Consider the following 9,143-nt stretch of genomic DNA (forward strand, 5'->3'; position numbering starts at 1 on the left):
ACCTCAGGCGTGTATGCCAGGCCTGAGCTGTGCCTGGAGGGGGCAAGGTGAAGTTGGAGGAAGAGAAAGCTCTCCGCACACTCACCGGACCTGGGCTAGGAATGGGTCTGGGGGCTCCGGGAACTTGGCAGAAAATCCTACTCAGCAGGCGGGGTGAGGGAGGCACTGTGGAGTGGTGGGGGGCAGCCCAAGGGGCTGGGAGAGGGCCGGCCCACACTGCACCTGGGCTGGGACTGGTCCCACCGGCGCAGGGTAGCAGGAAGCTCTCCGCACACTTACTGGACCTGGTCTAGGACTGGGTCTTGGGGCTCCCGGAACTTGGGAGAAAATCCTACTCTGTGGGCGGGGTGGGGGAGGCACTGTGGAGTGGTGGGGGGCGGCCCAAGGGGCTGGGAGAGGGTCTGGCCCATGCTGAGCCTGGGCTGGGGCTGGTCCCACCGGCACAGGGTAGCAGGAAGCTCTCCGCACACTCACCGGACCTGGGCTAGGAGTGGGTCTGAGACAAAAATTTTAAAGTCTCTTCAAAATTTAAATTTTAAATTTTGAAAAATCAGATAAGCATTAATGCAATTATAATAGAGAACATTAATGCCCAATAGTCACAAAAAGATCAACCACACAGAAAATTCATACACAAGTTTAAATATCACCTTGATTTTCTCCTGTGAGAAATCCAAATAGTAAATAAAGAGCATGAGGGAGGATAGCTATTGGGCAATAGGAAGACCATATATGCATGAGAAGGGGAGCCAGGGAAGGGACAAGGGCAGGAGGAAAGGGGGGGAAAGGAGAATTCAGAAGAAAATGGAACAAAGGTTTGTAAATGGCAAGGGGAAGAACAACTGAAGGAAAATGAGGGAAATGGTGGAAAAGAAGAATTAACTTGTATTATGTACAGGTACAGATTAGCTATGATGAATATGTATGAGAATATGTACTAATAAAATAAAGAAAGAAGAGAATTTTGTCGAAGCTACTTATGTGAGAAGACTGACTTAATCATTATGACATTTGAAGATTATTTCACAAACTTGCTGCTTACATACATTAAAGAAACAGTAAAAACTTCCTCTAAAACACATGCTGAGGAATTTGTTGAATTTCCTAAGAGAAATGTGAATCATGAGGTAAGAAGATGATAGACGTGTCAGCCAAAGACTTAGTTATTTTTTTAAATAGAGAACTACATCATTCATAAGTATTTTTTAATTGTTGTCAGAAAATGTGGAAAATCCATTTTGAAAATAAATGTTGGTGCATTTACATAAATTTGCCACCTAAATTACTACCAAGTGATGAACTCAATTCATACTCAATTTATTAAGTTTTTAAAAAGTCTTTGCCTCCAGGATTGCAAAATTACTGATCTTTAGCTTGTCTCCTATCATTCTTTCTTTCCCTTTTCTTTACATAGGTTGATATAGAAGCAAAACCCTTGGAATTTATTGTTTTAAATTTGCCATGAGTGTATGAAGCTGCATGTTTATTAATGAGATTTTAACTAATGAAGGTACTAAGGTTAGTAAGGAATCAAGGATAAGTTAGAAAGTGCATGCCTGCTTATGAGCCATCCAATGGCTTAAGCTAATTCAATGAGCAAATTAATAGAAAAAGAGGTGATGAGCTTACATTAAAATGAGATTGTAAATTCTGAATTAATTAACATGATCTAAGGTGATGGAGATTTTCTCTGTCTCTGAAACATTTTGTATGTAGGCAGAAGAACAAGAAAACATCTTAAGTAAAGAAATCTGCTCTGATGTAAACAAGCTGAGTTCAGTAGCAAAGGAGACCACTGTACAAGGCTAAAATGATATTACTCAGAGGGAAAGGGCATGTGGCCTTCACGGCATATTGGTCCTAGCTTGTGAAGTTCTGAAGATAGGATTTAGAGATTAGGTTGATTGATTTGTTAAGGTCAGAGTGCAGAGGAGAGAGTCAAACTTCTGAGCAAAGTACAAAGCACCGCACAGAGCCAAGTCCTTTGTTGGTTATAAGCATCAGACTATAGGAGGTCGCGGTGCGCTTCCATGGCTGTGCAACATAGCCACTGTGCAGCTGCAGGAGAAAATTAGTTGCCATTCCAATGACCTTCTTTCCCTAGTAAACTCACCCTTCTCCACAACTATTATAAAGATAGAGTGAGTTGGTGGCCAGAGAGTCAGTCCAGGCCACAAAGTACAGACTCACCCTTCTCATGCCTGGAATCTGATGCAGCACACATCCATGGCTGATCAGTGAGGTCTGATGTAATGACAACATGGACTTATCATTTCTCCATCATCAGCAAGACCATCAACAGAGTGAAAATCATAAATAGCCACCACTCTTGTTAGTGTGGGTGACCAATCTATTGAGACAGCAGTCTCTGAGAGATTTCAGGAAGCAAGTGGGAGAGTTCATAGTGGATTCACTTTCAGTAACTTCTTTAAATGAAAGTAAATGTCAACACTAAGAACTTAGAATGGACTTTAGGGAGAAAAGTTCCTTTGATTGGAATAGTTTGGGTACAGGATAAAGACTGGCTATCAGAGCACAGCAGAATGTGTTGGTCACATATTTGTTTCATGGTGCCAAGGTGCAGGGCATGAAATGTGGTTCCCTGAGGGGTAAAAACAGAAAACAATGGCTAAATGCTGGAAGCTTAACCCCACAAGTGCACGAAGCAGCCTAAGAGGCTTTGGATTTGAGCACCAGCAACCAGCCCTGAACAACTGTGACTAAAAGAGGAGATAAGCAGGATATTAGGCTATTCAGGAAATTACTATCATTGTTCAGAAACTGGGGTTGTAAAATACACAAGAACCAAGGTAGGTAGACAGCACCACTGGATGCATTTGTAATGAAGCTACAAATGGATTTGGGTACCAAAGGCCATGGCCATTCTGCCTCTATGACTGGGGGGCTGGACCAATGAAAGTGGTGCATTACAGTTTTTTTCATTTATGACACATCATTTCTCATGGATCTTCCCTGGCTGCATCTTGGACAAACAATTTCTGGACCCTGAAAAGGGTACTCCACTGTTTAACACAAGAGAGGGACCCAAAAATCTCCTAACTTCAAAACTTCCACTCAATTTTGATTACATGCCAGATGTCCTTCTTGGAAATTAAAAGCTTCAGAAATATTCTTACTGAGCAAAGAATTATTTAATCTTACCAAATCATGAAGGTAATACATTACCTGTCTCTCCCCTAGAGAGAAAAGTAACTAGGAAAGTGTTTGTTTACTGAAAAGTGAACAGCCGCAAGACAATCAAGAAAGATGAGAATTCAAACCACCACCAAAACAACACATTTATATAAGACCCAGATTCTCTTAAAATAATATCTGTATATGGAAAATACAATCCAATACATCAAGCTCAGGAGGAACCAGGTGAGTCTCAATTCCCTGTGGAAAAGATAGAGGCCAACAAATGCTAAGGTGATGCAAATGTTAGAATCATCTTACCAAAACCTCAAGGCAGCTGCTATATAAACAATCCCATACACAAGCCCACACATGAAGTACTACATATCTGAAATTCTCCTCTTTTTCTTCTCTCTTAAAACTCAGGGGCTTAATTCACACTCTTCCTCCAAAGCTCTGCTGATATTACTGATGAGGATACATGCAACAGTCAGTGCTCAGGCAAAAGCACCCTGCTTTCCTGTCTTGGTTTCCTTCACTGCCTTCTCCCAGCCTCACCACTTGGTCTCTTCAGCTGTCCCTGTCTCCTTCCAAACATGCTAGCATCTACTCCCCAAGGTCGTGTCCTTTCCCACCTTATAGATGTTTTTCTGCTATGCAATATTGCTTGAGGCTGACTCAGAAGCTCAGAATCACAAGATTTCTTTTGTGACATTCTAACCTTCCTTTGGATTTAAGTATGGCTGCTATTGGTCTTGTGACCTAACATCTGTGTGTGAGGCAAATGAACAAAAAAGTTTGAAGGCCATAACTGGAAAGAGAGGGATGCAAAATTTAAGATATATAAAATCCTTATCAAGAACTACAGCAGACAGCAGCTTTGGAGACATGCTTCTGCAGCTAAGATACTGCAAGGGAAAAGGTGGACAAGATGAATCAGTTAACCCACATTTTCACTGACCATATGATCAACCAAAACTCTGAAATTGCACAAAATACATTTTTGCAACACATTATCTTCAAAGCACAAGTTAGTGTAGCATATTAAGATAAAGAAAAGTTTCCCGCTATTGAAAATGTAAAACACTACTGTGATTAGCTCAGGTAGTACAAGAAGCCATTTCTTCAATTGCAAACACTTAGAAATCATTACAAGGCTAATGGTAACACAATCCCAACCAGAACACGCATGGTGCCTCAGTTTCCCCAGAGCCTCATATCACCTGGCAGCAGCACCTCTGGCCTCCAAATGCCCAAACCATGCTCAGGGTCAAGCACTGAGCAGCTCTGAGATCGTGCTAAGCAACCCATCCTGATACAAGAGACAGAGTATGGCAAAGCTGGCTGGGAAAAATGAGTAGGATCTGTCAACTGTAGGGTCCCAGGACAAGGCTGAGATGCCATCCGCAGAACTTCTTTGGAACTGCTATGAGATTAGGGAATGACATGGAAGAAGGCTGGATCCCACAAGGAGCTGCTATCTTGAGTTCCCAGGACATCCTGCACCATGTTTCCAGAGTCTTTTTCTCTTTGTTTGGCCAATGTTCATTCTGCAGTTTGTTGCTTTCATGCCCATTCAAAGTGCATTTTTCAAATAAAATTTGGGGACTGCTTTTGGCTTATCTTATTTAAATTTTGTTGGAAGGAAGAACATCCAATCACATGGAATACTTTTGAGTGCCGAGCCAGTTGTAGGAAAAAGCTGGGTGGGGGATACATCTCATGGCACGAGGCCTGCCTGCCAAGCATAGGGTAGAGTTCGATTTCCAGTATGTAAATTAATAAATAAAAGAACAAGTCTATAACAATCTGACAACTTCCCTTGTGACGAACTGACATTTGCTGCCAGTTTCTGTCTGACCCTAGTCAGAAGTCTCAAATTTTTCTTGCCTTAGTGCCCAAAGAAACAAATAGAAAGCTAGCAATATTTACATTTATCCCATCTAATGCAACTGCTACCAGTTGCCTTAAACCTTGCTGCTCTTGACAGAAACATCAGTTATAGAAAATCTAAAGCTCAAGTGTCTTCTGATTACATCAAGTAGACTTTGCCATCTCTCAAGTCCAGAAAGATCAGGGAGCTGGATATAAAGAAAAGTAATTGAAAACACCAGCCACCCTGTTTTTGACTCCCTAGGCTTCACAGGGGGCTCCAAACAAGGGCTAGCAGCACTCTTCCTGTGTTTCCATGGCCCCCATATTTGGAAACCCAAACTACAGTGATTTGCTTAGTAATTTTTCATGCATTGATGACCAAACAGAGCACAGGGACCTGCAGGAAAACAGAGAAAGATTAAAGGGAACTGGATGAAAGAAAGAGGTTGACAAAAGGAGGTAGGAGGAGCAGAAGCAGGTCTTAGAAGAGCCAATTTAGGAAAAATTCTTATTTCCCAGAGGGGAGCATAAGGTTAGTAGGAGTTTGAGCAAACGAAGTTTTGGCCAAAAACTGAGAAATTTTCATAGGGAAATAGAATCCAACAGATAGGCCTTAAAAAGCATAAACTGGATCTCCACTTTTATCTGGGGCAACTTTGATGGCAGAGCTCCTTAAAAAATCTTTTTCAGTCTTTCTAAGTGTAGGACAGTGGTTTTGGTGGCCCAATTCTTCCAGTCTCAACAAATGTTGGAAGGCGAACAGAAAGTTCTGTGACTGCCAACAAGGAACTCATTTTGTTCTAGAAAAGTTTTATTAAATGGTTTCCATTTTCTGAGTATATAGTTTCATTTTTAGCTCAGGAAAAAAATTTAGATTTTTTTAAAAGTGCGTTCTTATTCACACTCTGAGTATAACCCAAAAATTTAATGAAAATGTATATGCACATGTGATTCAAAGCCACTGGGGTTTTTCATGACTTAAAAGAAATAAACCCGAGAATTGCACTTCAAAGAGGATATACGCAGTATCTTTCAGGGCACAAAATTTCTCCAGAATATAGAGAGACACAAGACCCTCCCTGTAATTAAAGTGATGGACATGGAGATATTTTGGACATGATCCCTTGAGAACTGGCACATTCAGACAAAGACATTTCAGACTCCAAGCCATCTGGGTGACTGCCAGGCAGTCACATCTTGTCCCCTCCATCTCTACATCCTGTCCCCTCCATGGTGACAGAGGCCACAGAGAGTGCGTCTCCAGGTTCCACAGACAATCTCTCAAGATAGGAACAGAAAACTGGGTGTGGTGGTGCAGGGCTATTATCATAGCACTCTGGAGGCTAAGGCAGGAGGATCTGAGTTCACACTCAGCCTGGAAACTTAGTGAATTTAATCTCAAAACAAAAATGTCTAGGGATAGTGTACAATGGGAAGGCCCTAGGTTCAATCCTTGGTAACAAAAACAAAACAAAAAAATATGAAGACAATGGGGAATTTTACACAAATTCCCCTACTTATGATAAATAACACAAAGGACAGAGATGAAAAAAGCAAAAGACAATCTCTGGGAAACTTACGATTAGTAGCCAAACAAATCTACAAAATCATAAATCATAAAATCTTTTTAGTAAGTATTTGTGTGTAGGTCTGAATCTGGCAAATAAAAGGCAAAGATAGACTTCCTACCACTCAGCTTACTAGATTCCAATTGCGGATGCTGCGGGGATGAAACATTTCTTCTTTGTTTCCTTTCAGCAGAGTTCTGTCAGCTTCTGTGGTCTTTGCTGTAGCTTTCAATATAGGTAGAATGAACCCAATCCAGCCAACTATAGCAAACCTTAGGGGATTTTACCCTTTCTTTCTGAAGTGTTGATCAAATAATTTTAAAAATCTGACAATTGATTAAATCAACAGAAGAAAAATCAGACAAAATGTGTTCATATGTCCAAACCTAGCAAACTTGTATACAAAAAGGCAAACTCAAAGCAGGGCCAGGTGGGGGAAGTTTATATATATTTTATCTAGGGAAGGGGAGAATGTGGATTGTGGGCCAGTAGAGAGTAATGAATGATTTTGAGGAGACTAGATTCACGAAAGAACAAGGACCTGGAGCAAAATTCCTCTGGGCTCTAGATGGAGAGTTTGATTTTCAGTTTCTTACTGCACAATAGTAAAATAATCTTCCTAGATTAATGAGATTTAATTAAAAAGATTCAAAGGCAATTCTGCTCCACTCTAGTGGGGCTAGTCTTGGTGTAACAGATTTCCCTGTCTCCTTTCACCTAGCTTTATTCTTTGATCCTACCCCACTTTCACCAGCTCGTGTCAAAAATTCATACCTTGAGCTATTATCTTTCTAGCTTTAACAAAATTAAGCACAAAGCTTTATGGTAAATTTTAGCAGTACATTGAGCTAAGCCTTTGAAATTTAAATATGTCCTAGTAAACACATATAATCAGAAAAATAGGCAATAAATTTTATTTTATTTTATTTTTTAAAGAAGTTTCTGGGGATGGAGAGATAGCTCAGTAGAATAAGTGCTTGCCTGGTAAGTGCGAGGTCCTGAGTTCAATCCGTGGTACCACAAAAAAAAAAAAAAAAAAAAAAAAAAAAAAAGTTTCCTTTTTATTTTTGCAATATCATTTTATACAAAAGCAATAGGAACACAATAGTCTTTTAGGTTAAGTTTATAATTGAATATCGACAGAGAGAGAGAGAGAGAGAGAGAGAGAGAGAGAGAGAGAGAGAGAGAGAGAGAGAGAGAACATGAACAGAGAATCTGTACATGTTATTCATTTACAGCAATTTTACATGGTAACTTAAATGACTTTAAAAAACAAACATTCTTTCTAAATCAGCATTCCCTTAATTCTCAGGGCACTACAGGTTGAGTTCCTAACTAAGGCTACTTACAAGTACCAAATTAAACTGTATAATTTATAAAAAACCTGGTAACAGTCCAGGTAACAATCTTTCACTTTCGGAGGTCTGTAGGAGAAACCAAACTTAAGTTTGGCATACTGATAAAAATCAGACAGTAAGTTTTCAAAAAATCACCCAGGGCATCTGCCTCTGAGAATACTGTCACATACCTGTCGAAAAAGCTGGTCTACACCAATCCTGTGAATGCATAGCAATCTATTTTAAGTCTTAGATTAATTTTTTTATATTTTAAGGAAATCAACAATGTGGAATTTAGATAAGAATAAACCAGAGGGGCCAGGAAGGTGGCTTAGTGGAATAAGCACTTCCTGGCAAACACAAGGGCCTGAGTTCAATCCCCAGTTCCACAAAAAAAAAATAAAGAAAAATAAAGAAAAGAAAGAGGCAGAAGAATCAATCAGAAAGCATAAAGATACTTATTTGTTTTTAAATATCAATATAATAAGCAAATATGAGTTTAGATTGGTGTCAGATTCTTTTTAAAAGAAAACAAAATTTCATACTAACAAGATATAAATTTGCAGCTATACAGTGTTAAATTGAAAATCTGTTGAACTCCACTTCTTTGAACTCCCACTAAAATCTCAGTAAAGTAATAAAAATATCAAACTATGAAGAAAAAGAAAGTGGGAAGAACACAACACTAGTGACACTAAGTATTGTGTGGCAGCTGGGAGGTATCTGCAAAAAAGTCTTTGAAAAGATGATCAAAAGGCAAGAATCAGAAAACAATAGAGAGAAGAGATAAGAATTAGGAGTATTTAATAAAAAGCACATAGCCATCACTAAGGTGAATATCCCAGGAAGACAAAAGCAAATTAGAAAATGACAAACGCTGAAACATTTTTGGAAAATAAAGGATCAGAACAAAAGATCAGTTAGTGGCCCCAAATGATTGCAAAGATACCTACTGCAAGGCTCATCGTTATAGAAATAAGCCTGAAATCACTGCAATTATTTAAAAAGAAACAACACAAGGATCTAAAAGATAATAGAGCACTGCCTTAAAATTCCAAATGACATGGTTTTACTTCAGAATTACATATCAACCAATACAGCAACCAAACAGCACATTGGAATGAAGAGTTTTAGGCATTTATGCTCTAAGAAAGAGGTAGAGAGAAGGAGGAGGAGGAGGAGGAGGAGGAGGAGAAAGAGAGAGAGAGAGAGAGAGAGAGAGAGAGAG

The sequence above is a fragment of the Octodon degus genome, unplaced genomic scaffold (assembly GCF_000260255.1).
Source record: "Octodon degus isolate 3935 unplaced genomic scaffold, OctDeg1.0 scaffold00051, whole genome shotgun sequence".
NCBI lineage: Eukaryota > Metazoa > Chordata > Mammalia > Rodentia > Octodontidae > Octodon > Octodon degus.